The sequence below is a fragment of the Thermobia domestica genome, chromosome 3 (assembly GCF_964235325.1).
Source record: "Thermobia domestica chromosome 3, izTheDome1.hap1.1, whole genome shotgun sequence".
In the NCBI taxonomy this organism is placed as follows: domain Eukaryota; kingdom Metazoa; phylum Arthropoda; class Insecta; order Zygentoma; family Lepismatidae; genus Thermobia; species Thermobia domestica.
Genome location: NC_137456.1, coordinates 84,515,821 through 84,535,578, shown reverse-complemented (window position 1 = coordinate 84,535,578; position 19,758 = coordinate 84,515,821). Strand labels below are relative to the sequence as shown.

The 19,758-nt window shown below is 35.1% G+C and overlaps 1 long non-coding RNA gene across 1 annotated transcript; it reads right to left on the bottom strand.

The window, feature by feature from the left end:
- Positions 1–5,822: 5,822 nt before the first annotated feature.
- LOC145681462 (uncharacterized) lies at positions 5,823–17,789 on the bottom strand. Its single transcript, XR_014130787.1, has 3 exons — positions 17,654–17,789; positions 6,608–6,846; positions 5,823–6,298 (listed from the first exon to the last, which is right to left on the bottom strand). It is a non-coding gene; the product is annotated as an uncharacterized LOC145681462 (long non-coding RNA).
- Between the last annotated feature and the right edge of the window lie 1,969 nt (positions 17,790–19,758).

The window sequence follows — 19,758 nt, the reverse complement described above, 5'->3', positions numbered from 1 at the left end:
TTCTACTGTCAACACTGTTGTAAGGAAATTTCGAAGAGGGAAAACGACACAACTCAACACTGAGAATTGGAACTTCATTCCAAAGAGCAAGGCTATCGTAGATTCAGACTTACGTATGCAGCATGTCATCAAATCTTATTAGGTATTTTTCTGTCATAAAAATATTATAACAGATTAGCTGCTTTATTATAGTATTTGTATCTAAATATTGCTTCACATATTTATGAAGCATTTTATGACAATTTTGTACAGAAATACGTGAAATATGAACCAGCCAGTTATCCATTATATCAGGTAAAAATATAGTCCAACAATAAGGTGACAAGAATACGAAGTAAATAAGTCCAAAGAGCGGAGGTTCGAATCCACCCTAAGGATAATATTTGTAGAAAGTAAATTATCCAAGCTTCGGACAGGTCTGAGAAGAACAATATTGAAATAGTGATGTAGTATCGTCATAACACCACGAAACAACTTGTTTCAACCGAAAAGTATGGTTTGGACAAAACAACAGTTGGGTCATTCCACGTCAGTTCATCCAGCGAAAAACCGAAATGTCACCCACCGACTCAGATTTTAATGATATTTGGTACACTTGGTCTACAACCGCTAAAACTAACTTGTGCAAAGTTTCAGAGTTCTCGCTCAACCCGTTCCTATGTTATGGTCCATCAAAATTTGGACATGGTAGGCACAAAATTCTACTCGCGACAGCCGGAAATGGTGCATCGAGGTTTAAAATTTCCCTCATAACATGCTGATATGAATCCTTTGAGACAACAAACCTATCCGTTCTGATGCAAAATTGTCTGTAGATTTCAAATCTGTGGTCAGATTTGATATAACATCAACCTAAAGTGCACTTTTGTACAAAAAATTAGTAAAAGGTATACTTGAAAAATGAGCCTCAACTAGAAGTACAAAAATGGCTCTATTTCAAAAAGTACCAAATTCACAGAAATATTTCCTAGATATTCTGAAAGAGGATGAAATTTCCTATACAACGATGTGAAAATCATGTTGGGTATTTGAGCATGTGATGTACTACATTCAAAACTGTCAAAATGAATGAAAAGAATTGTCGAAATTTTCCTCCTGCCTCTTTTAGTTGACATGGCTGTTACTATGTGGCAGCAATTAGAATTACCCTGGGTGAACAAAGAGTGCGGAACAACAAAGGAGAGAATTTGAAAAGCAAAAGTTTCATAGTTTGTGACACATTTTGAATTACAGAATAGCATCATTGACTGCATAATTTGCAATATTGCGATTTGTAATTACTAACGTTTATAAATTAATTAACTAATGTATACAGTAATTAATTAATTACTTATTTTCTGATTTCATTTTTAGGATTGAAATGGAAGGTGAAATTCATCTGAAGTTACTGAGACTGATCTACCTCCTTGCAGCATAGGTTGTGCACATCCAGACTCAAAATGCCACCAGACTACATATGGTTCTACGAAGGAAATTCTGCCAGTTAATAATGAAACTTTCGCAGAGAGTGAAATTGAACTTATTTTGTGAAGATCTAAATTACAAGGCACCAATGAGAACCTGACTATTTGTTTTCATCACAAACAGTGGTATTTGCGTCACTATGGACTAGCTCACAAGAAATGTTGTGATCCTTTTACAAGGCACAAGAAAATAGTGCGACGTGATTTGCGAACAGTGACGCTGGAACTCGCTAAAACCATCAGGAAACATCTGGACATTATCGTTATTCCAGGCCAGAAAATGTGCTCCAACTGCCGCAAAAGAGTGGAGAAGGAAATCGCTACTGTCAAACAAGGGAAATCGTCTTCAGACACGCTAGAGTCAGCATCTCCACAAAAAAGTTCAGACAGCGAATTCAAATTTGATCCGGATACAAGAGAAGCCGCAGTGGAAGAAGAAAAAGCAAAGCTTGATGCAAGTTTAACACATTTAGGTCTTTCACCGTTAAGACTGCATGCTGTTCCTGCACATCAGCGTGTAGTAGTTGGGCGTAAAAAAATCAAAGTGATGCACGAAGCAGCGAAGTTAACAATGAAACGCAGTTTACAGTTTGATGACACAGAACACTTGTTATCTGACACCAGTGATTCGGACTTAAGAACCAGTGCAAATGAATTACAAGAAAAAGCAGCAGACCTGGATCGCTTAGTTCTGTTAATGAAGCAGAAGATAGCAATAGCAAATAGACGTGAAAAACTTCAAATTCTCACTATTGCTCCAGTCATGGTCCCGCAAAAAAGTGTCTGATGTTTTTAATGTTAGTGAATACATGGTTAGGCAGGCTAGGGCATTAAGTAAAAGCAAGGGTATATGCTCCTTACCAGAACACAGATTAGGGGAAAAGACTACCTGAAGAAACTGTAACTTTAGTTCAAAATTTCTATCAAGATGACGAATTTAGTCGGATACTTCCTGGAAGAAAAGATTTTGTGAGTGTTAAAAGAAATCTCCACATGCAAAAACGACTAATATTGTGTAATCTAAGTGAGCTTTACGTTGCTTTTAAAGAAAAACATCCTGATATTAAAATTGGGTTTTCCAAATTCTGCTTATTAAGGCCTAAATGGTGTGTTGTTGCAGGTTCAACAGGTACACACAGTGTCTGTGTGTGTACTACTCATCAAAATGTAGATTTATTGTTGCATGCCATTAGTTTAAAAAAGGAAGATCTTGATCATGCAATTTCACTGATGGTGTGTGATAAAAGTAATAGAAATTGTATGTTAGGAGTGTGTGTGAAATAGCAGTAAAATAACAGAATTTCTCCAAAACAAAATCGAGGAGTACTGGGATGACGAGCAGGTAAGCTTTGCAGAGTGGGTTAATGTCGATCGTAGTCAGTTAGTAGAAAGAATACTACCAATTCCAGAATTCATTGATCATTTTGTTCAGAAGCTCCAACGTTTAATACCTCATTCTTTCATTGCTAAAAGGCAGGCAACTTACCTAAAGGAACGTAAACAAAATCTCTCTCATGATGAAGCCATTATTTTGATGGACTTTGCAGAGAATTATGATTTTATATTGCAAAATGAGATACAGACTTACCATTGGAGTCATGTGTCAAGTTCCTTACACCCTGTTGTACTTTATTTTATTGAAACTAACCGTTTAACTGAGAAATCTCTGTTTTTTATCTGATGTCTTACATCGTGACGTGCCTTTTGTGTATAAAGTCCAATCTGAAACCATGTCGTTCTTAAAGAGTAAATATCCACATATTAAAAGGGTCGAATATGTAACGTGTGCTGCACAATATAAGAACTGTAAGAGCTTTTTAAATCTGTGCCATCATCTCCAAGACTTTGGCAAATCTGCTTGTTGGTCTTTCTTTGCTACCAGCCATGGCAAGTCACCTTGCGATGGGATTGGTGGCAGTGTGAAACGATGTGCTACAAAGGCAAATCTGCAGAAGCCATTTCAAAACCAGATAACAAATCCAAAACAAATGTATGACTTTTGCAAGCGTCAGTTGTCGAAAATTACATTTTTTTATCTACTTGAAGCTGAGATTAACAATGTAAGAAGTGTGTTAGCAAATCGTTTCCAGATTGCTCAGACTGTACCAGGCATAAGAGGTTTTCATAAGTTTGTACCACTGTCAAATACAGTTATAACTGCAAGACGATTGAGTACAGATGAAACACCAGATTTAGAATTTAATTTTGCACCAGGATATGATCAGTTGGAAAAGTTGGCTTGCCAGGACATCAAAGTTAATTGCTTTGTAGCATGCATCTATGATAATAACTGGTATATCGGATTAGTAGTAGAAGTAGATGCTGACAATGCGGATATAAATATAAAATTCATGCACCCAGCTGGACCTGCAGCATCCTTTTATTGGCCCAGCAGAGCTGACACATGTTGGGTCCCAGTACAGCACATTTTATCTGTTATTAAGACTCCATTTACTCGTACTGGTAGGCAATACCAACTGAGAAATAAATGTAAATTATTAATTGAACAGAAATGGAAAACTGTTGCGAAAAAATGAAATGTATAGGCCTATGTAAGTGCACAGAGAAAAATCCGTTCTCCGGACAGCGGTATATTGTACAAACATACGGTATCCTCTTGCTTACTATAGAAATCAGTACGGAGCATATGTTATCCGTATGCAATACAGGCACTGCCCTTAGATGTTATATCATGCCGTTGCAGGATGTATGGCATCTAACAGTTTTCCGTATATCACATGCTTATACTTATGTTACCTTCGCCAGCTATATGTTATATACATCCATTTGTATGAGAGATCCTGACCGCCTGTATTGTTTCATATGGAAAGTACGTATAAATGGAACACTTATACGGAAAGTATTATAAAACATGCGGTTTCAGTTATACGTCTGTTGTACGTTAAGTCCAAAAACTACAGGAATTACGCATGTAACCTATCTTTTTAAGTACGCCACCTACAATTTTTTTTCTCAGTGTGTGTTTGAGTGCTAGAAAACATTACAATTACCTGCACATTGTATAAAACTGCATTTTTATTTCTTCTTTAGCAATAAGTCAAATACCCAAAACGATTTTCACCTCATTTTATAGGAAATTTCATCCTCTTTCAGAATATCTAGGAATTATTTCTGTGAATTTGGTACTTTTTGAAATAGAGCCATTTTTGTACTTCTAGTTGAGGCTTGTTTTTCAAGCATACTTTTTACTAGTTTTTTTGTACAAAAGTGCACTTTAGGTTGATGATATGGCAAATCTGACCACAGATTTGAAATCTACAGACGATTCTGCATCAGAATGGATAGGTCTATTGTCTCAAAGGATTCATATCAGCATGTTATGAGGGAAATTTTAAACCTCGATGCACCATTTCCGGCTGTCGCAAGTAGAATTTTTTGCCTACCATGTCCAAATTTTGATGGACCATAACATAGGAACGGGTTGAGCGAGAACTCTGAAATTTTGCACAAGTTAGTTTTGGTGGTTGTAGACCAAGTGTACCAAATATCATCAAATTCCGAGTCGGTGGGTGACATGGCCTGGATGAACTGACGTGGAATGACCCAGTTCTTAGTCTTTGCCAGAAGTTGAAATACAAGCAAGAAGACGTAGTCCTGACTCTTGACTGTATTTCTCATTCCATAAAAAAAATCGTATTTTCATTGGTGCGCAATAGAAATAATTGTAAAAGCTTTCGTTTGGAAGTATTTTTACACAAGCTATAACAATTTCAAATAAATAAATAATGTTTTTATGCATCAATAGTAGCATCATATATTACAAAATAATATATTGTAATCATTTTGAATTAATTATATGATTTAAAGATCTCGAAGAACCATCGCCGCAGAAACAAAAAGTCCTGAATGAATTTTATTCTACATAAAGACGTTTTTAGAATAATTGTAATTTGTCTCACCATGATATCTATGTATACGTCACACTCTACCTAATTCTCAGTGAACAAATGGTCTTCTCAAAGATTTTTTTTTTTTTTTTTTTACATATCGCTTTTGTGTTAGTAACGCGGCGATATTACACCTTATATTTAGTGTTGCGTGAAATAATTATTTGGAATTAGTCAATTAAAAGTAACCATACAGAACAAGATCATTGGCACTTGTTGGGACGCACACGAGACAAGAGCGAGAATTAAGGTTTTATTGTCTCATGATGAATTTTGGAACCGCGGTGGCTCATTGGTAGAAATGTATAGTCGTCCTACAAGACTTCCTATACTTATGCATAGTATAAGCGTTGGAAGTCTTTTTAAAAATCAAAACAAAAAAGTTCTCACATAATGAAAATTCTACAAGGAAAGTAAAGCACACTAGAAAAAAAAAACGCAGATACACAGATTTACAGAAAGAGAGCATTGTATTCATGAAATGAGTGTACATTATCATATAATAACATAATGGTTCTCGTGTATTGTTAGTGGAAACATAATAAAACCTTAGAAGTGTTTTATTAGTCTTATAACTGAAGTCTAAAGAACGTTTCACTGAATTGACATAAGCAAAAGAACACATCTACGTACGATATACCATAGCCCTTGCGTGTAGTTTATTCTTTAAAAGGTGAATTTTCCTGTCTAACAGACTCCATCTAAAATTTCCGCTAAGAAACATCATCAACTTGAAGGAGAAGTATTTCAGATTCATTTTCCTATTGTCCATGGTTTAAAATAGGTCGATCAAATAAAATATGCCCAAATCGTCCTCTTGGGTAGATTGATTCCCAACAAAAATCCGAATGTCATCAATCTGCATGGTTGATGATTCTGTTCTTCATTATTGTTCTAATAGTTGATCATTCTTTCTTCGTTATTCTTCTAAAATGAAGAGAAACATAATCAAATGAGGACAATAGACAACAAACAGTTGATTATTGAAGACTCTGATATACATAAAAACCACGATGCAAATGGATAAATAATTGTAATTGTTGAAATCACATTATTATAAATGAAAACAGTATTCTATTGATTATTATAAAACAACAAAAATAAATTATGTACTTGCGTTCTGAAATTTAAATATAAATAACTACTGTAAATCTTGTACATAACCATATTTTATTCATGTAAATAAATTTTAAAAAATCTGACAACAACTAAAAGCATTAAAACATGTCTACTTACGGAAAATAAAAGGTATGGCTTGCCTATCTAACCAGGTGTCCACCAGGGAGTAAAGAGATTCATTTTTTTCCTTGGAACATAAGAAGCATTCTTTTCTAGTTCATATATGTAACTGAAAGATTGGTACTATGTGGTAATACCGTCGCTCCCCGAATCCATTTCTTTGACTCCAGATCTTCTCCATACATTAGATAGTTGACGATTTCAGTGCTGCACCTCCCTCATAACGGTTGTGCAAACTGAAAGAACCAAGTTGTTAAATCAAGCGTACATAGTCGTTATTTTTACATCCATAATGCGGTTCCATACATACTGCTTAAATTGCGTCCATAAGACAAAGAAAACTAATCACTTTCCCGTATTTTCTGTTCTTTGAGTGGGACGGATCATTCGAGATTAATGCTTTTAAACACTGTGGGCTTTCTTAAATTTATGTTTATGTGTTAATAACACAGACACACACACACACACACACAAATAAAAGTTCTGTGCACCAAAGCACAAGGTATGGATTCGATCTATTTTGTTACACAGAATCCAAATTTCAAAACCTTAAGACGATTGACGGTGACAATGTTGTTTTATGGGCAAAAAATGTGTGTCCTCCCTATTCAAAATCCATCGAATGCATACCATGGGAGCCGGAGCACAGAACTTTTTATTTTGTTTTGTGCGTGGTTGTGTAACCAAAGCTAGACATTTACTTATCAAGTTGTTGAATATCACAATTTGTGATTTCAGGGATTAGACTCTAAAAGTCGAGACGGGAAGTACCATTTTACTTCAAGACGAGAACGAGTCTCCTGGACAAAATTAGTTCACTCAAGCCTTAGATCGCAAACGCTCTTTTAGTGTTACATAACTAATAGTATGAAAATTATAAATTGATAAAGTAATTGTACGAACACAACAAAGAGCATTCATCAACATTTAAAGATACGCAGGCCATTATACAATACACCCCAATAACAAATAGGTTTTAATGTTGTTATATCACACCTTTTGTGGACTTCTCGTAACGCAGGATTCTGTGGACTTCTAGACGAAATTAAGAAAAAAAATATAAGGTATTAATTGTGTACATATTTTTTACACAACAAGATGTGAAAAATTCGAGACAAGACGAGAAAGGAATTTTCGACGATCGACTCGCCTCGTAAGCAACACTCACTGAAGAAGACCCAGAAATATCTTCTATCGAAATATTACCTGCATCCGAAATTCGTAGCATTTTAAGAAAAACTCCAGTTTCTTTTATTTTTTAATGCCAACCCGATGACGTCAATTCCCCCCCCCCCCTTCACTCAACTCGAACGTAAAACCTTCAAATATAGCAGGAGAGCTCTGATGTTCACAACACTGTTCTACACCATGACAACCAGAAACATATACAATTTGGTCATTCTACCTCAAATAATCTTAGAAAAATCAATGCTAATCTATGGAAGTGTGTAACGGTGTTCGAGTCCTAGTTCGGGGGCGGAATTTGTAAGGCTGGGGGAATCAAATTTATGACAAGATAAATTTGATTTCCAGACTTGGTTCTGAAATTATTTGGATAATTACATTAAAATTGTGTTCGGGTTCGCCAATACTATTTATGAATATGCAAATTGATTTTGCATATTTATTCTTCGCCCTGGCAAGTTACAACTTGCCTAATACGTACTGCTTTGAATTTACATGCCTTGATCCATGAAAGACTGAGTTACACCGTACGAGGCTCGAACCTCGTATGTGTAAGCCTAGTAAGCATATATTGATCCCAAATATATAAGAACATATGGAAATAATAATTATAGCATAGATTTGCATACTCCTATTTTTCCCATACGGTACTCCAGAGAGCTAGGAAAGTAGGTGCGTAGTTAATTAGGACGTATTCACCTAAAATACGTAGGTATTCCAAAAGATATTCACTTGCTGCATAGCTGAAATAAAGTCACTATTGTAGCTTTAGTGGGAAACAGCTGTACTGGCCGTCACTTCTATAGACAAATAAAATTGTTGCACCGTCCTCCCTTATATTTGTTTATTTTACTTTGCGCTATATTTTATTTCACAATTATAAAGATCTGTTTGTGCGGCGTCTGCGCAGCAGATGCCTTTTTTTTTTAGTTGCTTATTTAACAGTTAGTATTTGTCCTAATGATACTTTGGGGCAGCGGTGGCTCAGTGGTAGAGCGTTCACCTCTGGTGCTTGGGGTCCCGGGTTCGATCCCAACCCCCGTCAAGTGAACTTTGTGGTGGACAAACACCGTGTGCGTGGGTTTTCTCGGAGTTCTCCCGTTTCCTCCCACTTTCTTCATTCCACCATTTCATTCATTACTCATCATCACCGTCTCCTTTAGCCTTACCGGCATAATCGTTGGACGTAAAACTCAAAGATTTCATTTTTCCTAATGATACTTTTCTCTATTTAAATACTTAGGACAAGAATTATACTCTATCTCTTTCAAGTTAAGGATACCCTATCAATACAAATAAAAATACATATATGCAGCAAACAGATTACACTCGTCTTCTAACTGACAATTACCAGCCCTTAGATATGTAATATAAAATCTTTTGTTAGAAACACATAACAACGTAAAGATCATTCACCCAGTTAATACTTGCACAGTAATGGTTTTCCGACACAATCTTGTCGTGCAGTAACCTAACTTTTTGTACTGTCACCAAATTTTCTACATATTATATCTTTGAGTGAGCAAACAGCAGAATATAAGGAGATAATTCTCGGAATCTAACAATAATTAGCTGTGAGTAGTGAATGGTTAAAATGAAAAAGTTAATCACAACAAAATTTAAAACTATCGTTTTCAGTTTAGTTTCTTTAATAATAATAATAATAATAATAATAATAATAATAATAATAATAATAATAATAATAATAATAATAATAATAATAATAATAATAATAATAATAATAATAATAATAATGAAAAATAACTGTTCAGTCCGTCAAGGCCGGATTACTACGACTCAATTCACGTCTCGATATATTGATGAATTTGGCCAAGTCCAGAAGATGTGATCGTCCACGGTAATGTGGCAATAGGTTCCAAATTAGAAAATTAATATAAAGGTTTTCTTCTACCTTCCAGCAGATTCCCATGTCAAAGCGTAGGCCTCGATATTTACCACTTCTATTCACCACTGGTCGAGCACTTGCAACTCTCGAGTTTCTTTGTTCTTTAAGGAATGAGGCAGCCCCTGTTCTTCCGACTGCAGCATCCCGTTCGACTCCCAAGATGGTTACCCGCCCATCTCTCTTTCTCTTCCTTAGGCCTTTGGCTCTCTCTGGATGTTCGGGACATCATCATCGGACTGTAGCATCCAAATTTCTCCTCATATCTGGGCGTCTCTTCATAGGTTGTCTCGGTCAAAGTGATTGCAGAAGTCCAATGTTGGTGTATCCAACTGATAAACTGATTAACAAATGATGTGCCCATGTATATCTTACATGTATATGTATATATGTTGGTCACAATTATCATAATTGGTCACAATGATTACAGTCACAAATCAAAGTTTCGTTGCACTCCGTTAATAATTGATATAAATGCAAACCAGCGTATGGTTGGGAGAACGTTCGGAATTTGATTAAATTTATCAGTGTTTTTATGAGTGAACTCTGGTGGCACTGTTAGGTGTTTAGCACTTCATTGTCTATAGTTGTTCAACACGATAAAAATAATGAATAAAATGTATGTGTGTGTGTATGAGTTCTGTAGTTCTGTATATATAGCTGTGTGTGTGTATAATCATCTCTGAATTATGTAATAATTACAGCATGGTACAAAATTTGGTTATTTTACTTCAACCAGTCTTGGAGAAACCAGTGTAAATAATGAAATGAAATGAAATGAAATCTTTAAGTTTAACGTCCCACGGTTATGCCGGTTAGGCTAAAGGAGACGGTGATAATGAGAGATGAGTGAAATGGTGGAATGAAGAAAGTGGGAGGAAACGGGAGAACCCCGAGAAACCCACGAGCACGGGTGTAAATAATGAGACAATTTTTTTTTCTGATCGCTATTCATCAAAGACACGATTGACCACAATGTTTGAAAACAATCTACACTATGATTACTTTTCCTTTTGCGAAGTTTGGTGACTGAAGCTCAAACTGTTTATACGAAAATTGACATCAAACAAACACTCAGCTCAAAAAAAAAAAAATAAAGTAAAGTAAAATAAAATAAAATAAAATAAAATAAAATAAAATAAAATAAAATAAAATAAAATAAAATAAAATAAAATAAAATAAAATAAAATAAAGAAAAAAGAAAAAAAGTCATACCCTTAGAAACAACATAACCATCACTTACGTTTCTTGAAACAAACCATTTTCAATTCAATGCTGTGATGTAATTCTCAGTAAAATCAAGAAGTACTTGTCTGGTATGAATGAAAACCTTACTCAGGATGGCTGGTCTGAAAATGTTCTGTTCTTACACCTTTTTGGACCAAGTGTCCTCACCGGGAATCGAACTAGATGATAGGACGTTCATTTAATGTGCAATTTAATAACAATATCTGATAGACATGTATTACGTTGAAACAGTTTAGGTTCAAACCGAATATTAGGCAATGATCTTGCTTAATATTTTCGTATCTTTTAAAGCATTTATAAATAAACTACTTGACACAAAAGCTGTTCGTTCATATATACATAGGGGATCAGGAGAATTAGAGCCTTGAAATATATACTTATTTGTTTATTTATTGCTCTTGAAGCATTGGAAAGCATACGCTTGGTATTTGCATACAGTATTTATATGCTCGTGGCTAAACGGTTAGCATACGTGTCTTTGGTGTGGGACGTTCGGGTTCGATTCCAGGCGGGAGCTCATGTGGTTCGGATTCCATGTTAATCAGTAGGTCCACGTTTCATATAGCCTCACTGCTGAACAGGACGGTAAACTCAACTCAACTTTACACACATACACACGCACACACACACACACACACACACACACACATATATATATATATATATATATATATATATATATATATATATATATATATATATATATATATATATATATATATATATATATATATATATATATATAGTGATGAAACATGTCTCCAGGTCACTAGGGTCACAGATTTTGCTCGGGCCATTCGGAACTGACTCATTGATCCGCCACTGCAGTGAGTCTTGCTTGTCATTTGTAGATTACCGGGCAAACAAAGTGACTCAGAAACATCCGGTATATCAGCTCCACAGTATTAGGCAAGCGGTTCTCAACCGTTTTGTCGCGACACATTGGCGTGTCACGTATTCCCGTAAGGTGTGTCGCAAAATTTTAGAATTTAAAAATCGTAAAGAATTTAATAATAATTAATAGTTGAAATTAACTTTGAGACAGACTACCAGTCCACGTATCCAGCGGCAGCAATAATATTTACTATTACATACAGTCATTACATTATAAAATCTTATAGGGTTATACTACCATAATTTATATTAATAATAATAATAATAATAATAATAATAATAATAATAATAATAATAATAATAAACAAGTAGTCGCTATATCCTGAACGTTCAGTAAAGTGTGTTGTCAGTCAAAAAAGGTTGAGAACCACTGCATTAGGCTACTGCAGAATTGTATATTAGCATGTTAGATTTCCAGTGTGAGATTTACTAATCAAGATAAAAATGTTCTGACTATTTGAAATATAATTTCATGTTTTATTATTCTTCCCATTCTGAAAATAATGAAATGGTTTTGAGCACAGATTATACTTAAAAAACAGATTTAACAAATCATTGCTTTGGCTCATGAGTACCTCTTGTATCTATCTAAGTTCTACAGGCTCACTCGATGAAATTTTGATGATCCGTCATAAAGAAAATATGTAGTTTTGCTTTTCTACTATTCTCTTGTATTTGTACTCTGTTAGATCTTGTAGTTTTCTTTTAGTGCAATGCTTACACAGACACAACAAGAGAGAAAAAATATTATAGATTTAGTGAAGAGAGATAGACAGAAGAGGTAATTGTATGTGTATATTAGCAATCTGTTATATGCACTCCATGTAAATGGCAATGCTTCTTAATCTACATGTCACACCAGGCATACCGGACCACTCTCCAGCCATAAGAATTTATGGTGAACAACATCGTGTCCGTGGGTTCCATGGCTATCCTCCCGTTTCCTTCCACATTCTCATTCCATTTATTCCTTCATAATCATTCACCTTAATTAATAATTTGCATCGTCTCCTTTTAGCCTAATTTTTATTATTAAGTATTCTGCCTTTCTGCAGGTCCTCGGACTAAAGAGTTGCTGTTGTTGCTTTTAATTTTAGATTTAGGCCTGGAAATGTTTGTTCCACTTTTTCGATCCTGAGCTTCCTCTTTTAACTCCCAATATTTTCTTCTGTTTCTCTAATCATCGATCAGTTGTGTTCTTCTTCTTCCTATTCCTCGCTTTCCTTCCATCTTTCCTTCTATGGCGGTATGAAGAAGACAATTTCTTCACAAAATGTATCCAATCCAATTGGCCTTCCTACGAAGGATGCTGGCTAGAAGTGTCCTCTTCTCTCCTATCCGTTTCAAAACACCTTTGTTTGTTGCTCTCTCTGTCCATTTTATCGTCTCCATTTTCCTCCAACACGACATTTCGAAACTCTCTAAATATTTCTTTTCTAACTTCCGTAATGTCCAAGTCTCAGAACCATACAGTCCAATACTCTAGATATAGCACTTGACTAACTTCTTCCTAAGTCCAATATTGAGCTTGCTAGTTAAGAGCGATCTTTTAGACTAAAGGGACATAAAACTAAAGATTTCATTTCATTTCCAATGTCACAAAGCCAAATCCTTAAACAGGCAAACTTCCAATGCTTCACACACATAATCTTTCAGTAACTCCTGTAGTTACGATGATGCAATTTCTTCGTGTATTGAATCTTTATATAGAATAACTTGTGCGAGTCGAAAAGTTCGTTGTCCTATGTTGGCGTGTCTATGTAACAACGAAAGAGTACTGTAATTGTTAATCGAAGCCTACGTCCTTGGCGAACAGTTCGTTATTCTACTGACCTACAATTTCATGTTAGTGAATGTGGTAATTCAAGGTTAATATGCACAGCAGGAAATCAATTATAGCATCATACAAACATGCAAGTCGTTTCTGATTCTCTGCAAGCTTGCAAATGACTCAGATTATTATTATTATTATTATTATTATTATTATTATTATTATTATTATTATTATTATTATTATTATTATTATTATTATTATTATTATTAAAGATGCCTTTTTTAAACGATAAAACTTCCAAACAAACAATATTTTTAAAGCACATTATTAAAGTGCTCACCTCTGAAAGAGAGGATCCTTGATTCAATTCGTTGCTCTGCGCATTTATAGATGCACAGCATACTGGATGTTGGACTTCTCAGAATTAATCTGCGTTCTCCCATTGCCTTCACTCCAGGTATTATTTCATCATTCGTTTGCTGGGCTGAGTTACAGGATATAATTCTAAAGCCTTAAATTTATGTTATTCCTCAAAAAAATAAAACCACGTAGCCTTCGTGCCAAAAAAAAAAGAAAAAAGAAAAAAAGAAAAAGAAAAAATGGTAATTCCATTTTCGCCGTATCAACACTTGCCTTAACCGTTCTAGGTCATAACAATTACAGAAATCGTTTAGAGATCGGATTTATATAGCGTTCCAAACGTACTCGTTTACACGAATATGTCCACTTTTCTTGGTCCTATGAATGGTCTGGGCGTTTTTTTTTTGTCTTTCCTAATTGCTAATATTATTATAACATTCAATTTCTAAGGAAATACAACACATTCAGAATAAGGGCGGATTCTGCAGCGTAAATAAGGAGATTTTGGATTTTTACCTCCTTTCTCCCCTTTCAACAACACTTTACGATATTAACATAGATATACAAAAAAAACTTTCATTTTCTAAAACGATACGCGCTTGGATACTTGCACTTCCTCCTCTTGATGCATGCGCCACTGCAACTATCTGTATATAAGTGTGAGGAAATGAAACGCAATTTGTGTTGAAAAGTTTACTTGATTAAATTACATTTTTTTTTTCGTACGAGAGATTTGTTAAGTAATATAAATCTTTATATAAACTCTTTAAAAAATTGCTCTATTTTAAAAGTCTAATCACATGGTGACCTTATATTCATGCTGAATTAGAATTCATGTCGGTATATCACTTGACTATTTAGTAGCTGATAATTATGCAAAATTATTATCAATAAATATTATAAATTAATAAAGTTTATATGAGAAAATAAGCATTTCTACATACAATAAAACCCGCAAACTCGCCTTCTAATATCTGGACATTCCGTATAGACTTAACTCGACGGGTTTTTTTAATCGCTAAATGACTTCTGCTGCTCAAGCAAAATATTATCTTTCAAATAACTATTAGTAGCTAAATTGTAATAATTTTAACCGTCTTTAGAATGCATACAATATAGGTATACTTTAATTACTGTATTAATGTGATTACAGTACACATTTATGTGTATGAATGTCCGCATATTTTATTATTCTGTTCAAAGATTTGTTACGGTATTCATTTTTTTTATTCATTTGCTCTTTGTGACACTAATTCTTTGGAACTGCTTAACAAATTTGGTGATAGATCTTTTTTTTTTTTTTTTTTTTTGTGAAAATTCCAAGCTACTCTATTCCTCCTGTGATAGTAGGTGTGAGAGAGTCTAGCATCATAAGATTTTTTTTTCTACGACGAACTACTAGTAGTTATTTCTTCAATTTCGTATGTAGTTTTTGTTTTTATTTTAACTTTTAACAATTATTTAAGAATATATTGTACTTTTTTTGTGACCTGTATTATGCTAGAGCTTTCATTCGATAATTATACAGTAAAATATTATAAATTCTGAACAACCTACACCTTATTCCATACAAGTCAACCTTCTCAGTAACTCGTGACCCGTCTCAATCCACATTGGGTAGAATTTGGGGGACTCTACACTCTACTGCATACCATTTAACGCATATTAAAATCAATGAATTTTGATTGTTACAAAAATAAAATATGGTGGCACTTTCATCAAGTGTCTGTACGTTTGATTATATTATTATTATTATTATTATTATTATTATTATTATTATTATTATTATTATTATTATTATTATTATTATTATTATTATCATCATCGACTACGAGCATGGGCACCCGAAGGGCACCAGATGGCCCGGACCATCCTGGCTTACAAAAATGTATACATAATATAGCAAACCACGTAGCCTATATTAAATATCAGAAATACCATACGTAATATAGAAAGCATGGAGATGGACCCTCTTAGAAAATTTTCTTAGAGCGCCCCTGATTTTGAGCGATTATTATAAGTTCTTGGTACTTAACATCTATAATTTATTAAAAGAAGAGAACAACAAACCTTAAGACTTTCAGACTCTTTTTCTCCTTTTTTTTTAAAGAAAATAAACTATCTTGGTATACAGTCAATATTTAGTAAATAAAATATTCAGACTGCCAATTCATGGATTATAAGGAAAACAAATTTATTCTGTACAATTGATATAAAGCACTCTCTTATACAGTCAACGTACCTTCTGCAATACATTTCAGCCAAATCGCCACACGGAAGTCACCCAATGCATGGCTGATCTGATAAATTAAATTGATAAAATTATTCGTTTATATTATTTGAGAGTGAGCTTCAATCATGATGGCAGTAATATTTTACTTATTCTATATTAGCTATAAGCAACCGTTGTTGTCGGATCTTAATTCAGAACCTGGATAAAAAAAATAAAAAAATAAGCACCTGTCGTTGCAGCTGTTACTACAAAACATCGGCTAAAAGAGAAAAAGATGTTTTTACTCCATTCCAATATTTATCCTCTGCTATTGTGTAACCCCGCACAGCCATGTCGTAACACGGGTTGCATATATGCAAGGCGTTTTAGAAACCGAAAAACTTGCATATATTTCAACCCTCCTCAAATCCGACCCCCAAGCCGAAAACTGAAAGGTGAAAATTTGTCTGCGTACCAAATTTGGTGGCTCTAGGTCCTTCCTATCTATGCGAAATTTTGATTATATACATTCTTTTATACATAGGTATAGAAGGAACGAGATGAGCCCCCTCGTGGCTAAGTGATTAGAGTACGTGCTTTTGGCATGGGAGACATTGGCTTTCGTTTCACGGCGGGAACTCATGTAGTTCGGATGCCACGTTTAGCTGTAGGTTCATGTCGCACATAGCCTCGCTGCTGAAAGGGACGTTAAACTGAAAATCAAATCAAATCAGAACAGACGAGATAAGGTATTGTCGCTTTTATTTTTATTTAATAGAAGAATGAAACAAACAGAAATTCACAATAGGCGACAATTTTTCAATAATGAGTACTGTGTTTCTTCGTACTCAAGGAGCTAACATGTTTCTGCATTGGGCATAGTGCCGGGTTTGATCCCGGTGGGGTACTTGCTTCAAATAAATCCCTATTATGTGATCGAGTCTTTCGATCTAACTCGGCATCAGAGCCACTCACTGTACACCTAAACTGAACCCAAACTAAAAATTAAACAGAAACTATGTGCACAAAAAATAAATCGCTTGTGCTACAACTCAACGTCTGTGAAGCTGAACATGCAATGAAATAACAAACCTCCTTGAAACAAATAAATAAACAAAAAGTTAGTTCTTCATTTTTCTCTCACGGAGTTACTAAGTGGCTAAATGGAAGCGTTCTTGACTTTGTCAGGGAGGAACCGAGTTCAATTCGTAGTAGAAGCTCGGATTGCTCTAATTTAGGAGGGTCAGAGCTTTATTCACTAATATATTTCTGAATTTAACACTAGTATAAGAACAAGACACAATAATATCGTAGAATATTGAAGAGTCTAAAATTCATTATAATCCTATACTATAAAAATCTATTACTTACTGAAATATGAATTTTGAAATAAATTGTCAATTTTTTTTTATAAATATATTGAAAAATAGTGAAAATATTAATAATAAAAATAGTTGTTCTACATACCGGTTCTCTGTTCTGCTCTAGTATAAGATACTGTAGGCCTCCGACGGAAGGTTATACAACGATGTTTAGTACATGACTACAGCTCTCCAAATCCCTACGTTAATCACTAGATAAGTTATGTTTTCAAGTTGTTGACTACAAGCGTTGTGTCAATTTCAGTTATTGTACAGGGATCTATATACAATTGAGTGGGAGAGGGGCGTGCAGCAAGAGTGGCCAATAATATTTGCATCTACGTGTATCGAACAAGCTGAGTCACACATTGAGAATACTCCTAATTCATAAATTTCCGTAAAGAAGGTGGGGAAGGCAGTAAAGGAGCCAATCGGAAATGTACTTTACGTCATAAGTTGTCCAGGAGATTTTTTATGTGGGGTTGAATACGACAATATCGGGAATTTCCCTATCTGTTCTTCACTAAACGCTCCTCTTTTTCTTAAGAGACAACATATAGTAGTTACATTTGATGATGCAATTCCCTTATCTTACGATCGATATTCGCCAACCCGGTAAACCGGCAATAATAATCAACAGGTGTATTATCTTTAATATTGATGAGGGTATCAGTTTTATTTTTCTCCTCCCTGAAGCCAGAGGCGCAACTTCGGGGGTGATCCGGTGCTCCAGCATCCCCTAGAATTTTTGTGGCGGTGCTCAGCACTTACTTAACCAAAAAAAAAAAAAAAAGTGAAGAAAAAGAAAAAGAAGGAAAAATTACATTTCTTAATAGTAAAGCCTAATATTTCCATAGAAGAGAGCATAGATGACCATTTTGCACTGGGATCGCTCGCTTCTTCCAACTGGGATCACGTTCACTTCTCTCGACTGGACTCGCGCTCGCTTGTCGACTGACCTCGCACTCACTCGGGCTCGTGCTCACTTCTGTCAACTTGGCTCAAAAAGTTTTTACACTTTTTATATCACAAATTACCAGTGTTCAAGACAGTGTGGGAAGGACTTACATCGTAGCAGAGATTAGAACCCTATAACTTTCCTGAACCATCCCCAACTAAGCGTGAGTGGTATTCCATACCCCCCGAGATCTCCTGGTCGTGAACTGCGTGAGCATGCCCACTTGTTTAAAGCCCAACACTGCTCAGCTCGGATTGCAAATTTAAAATATCGGTAGAAGTCGAAGTACCATAATATTTCACCGATCATTAGCCCATAACGTTGTAGTGTTCAAGTGGATCCGAATTTCAGAAACGTATTCATTTCAGAAATTCGATATATTTTTGCTATGTATCAGCTTTATAATCCCAGTACGAGAACCTCAAATTGTGTAGTGGAGAAAGGGACGTGCAGACCGCTCACTTCTGGTGCAAGTGGTTCCTGGTTCGATCGTAACTCATGTGATATTGTGGTGGACAACATCGTGTTCGTGGATTTTGTCCATTTTTCTTATTTCCTCCCACATTCTCATTCCACAAATTATGTCATAATCATTCACTTTCATTAATTATTATTCATCTTCTTTAGCGTAAATGACATAATCGTGGGACGTTAAATTAAATATTTTATTTTATTAAAAAAAAACTTGTCTGTGCGTTGTAGGTCAGAATCTGTAGGATCACTTCCGGTAGTTGTAGTTTAGCAAGAATGAATTATTATTTAACTCAATATGTATTTAAACTACCGTCTTTCAAACAGCATTACAGCTACACAAAAATCACATTATATTGTCTGTTCCCAATAGTGCTCTTAAACGGGTCGGGTTGTCGGGTCAGCTCGGGTCGGATTCTCGGGTCAGGCCACTCGGGTCGGATTGTCGGTTCGGGTCAGACGGGTCAGCTCGGGTCGGGTTTTTCGGGTAGGGTTGTCGGGTTGGGTCAATCGGGTCAGCTCGGGTCGGGTTGTCGAGTCGGGTTATTCGGGTCGGGTTGTCGGGTCAGTTCACTTTAGTCAACTGAGTTTAGGTTGAGCTTAAACTCGGCTGGAGTCGAAAGCTGCTGTTTTTCACTAGCTGCCTAATTAAAAATAGCAATTTTCAATTGATTTTATAGAAGCCATAAATCTATTTTGAACACTTGCAGCTAGTGTTATTATGGTAAATTCTTATTCTTGTACTTGTGTGTACTTTAATTTTTAAATGTGGAAGATTGATT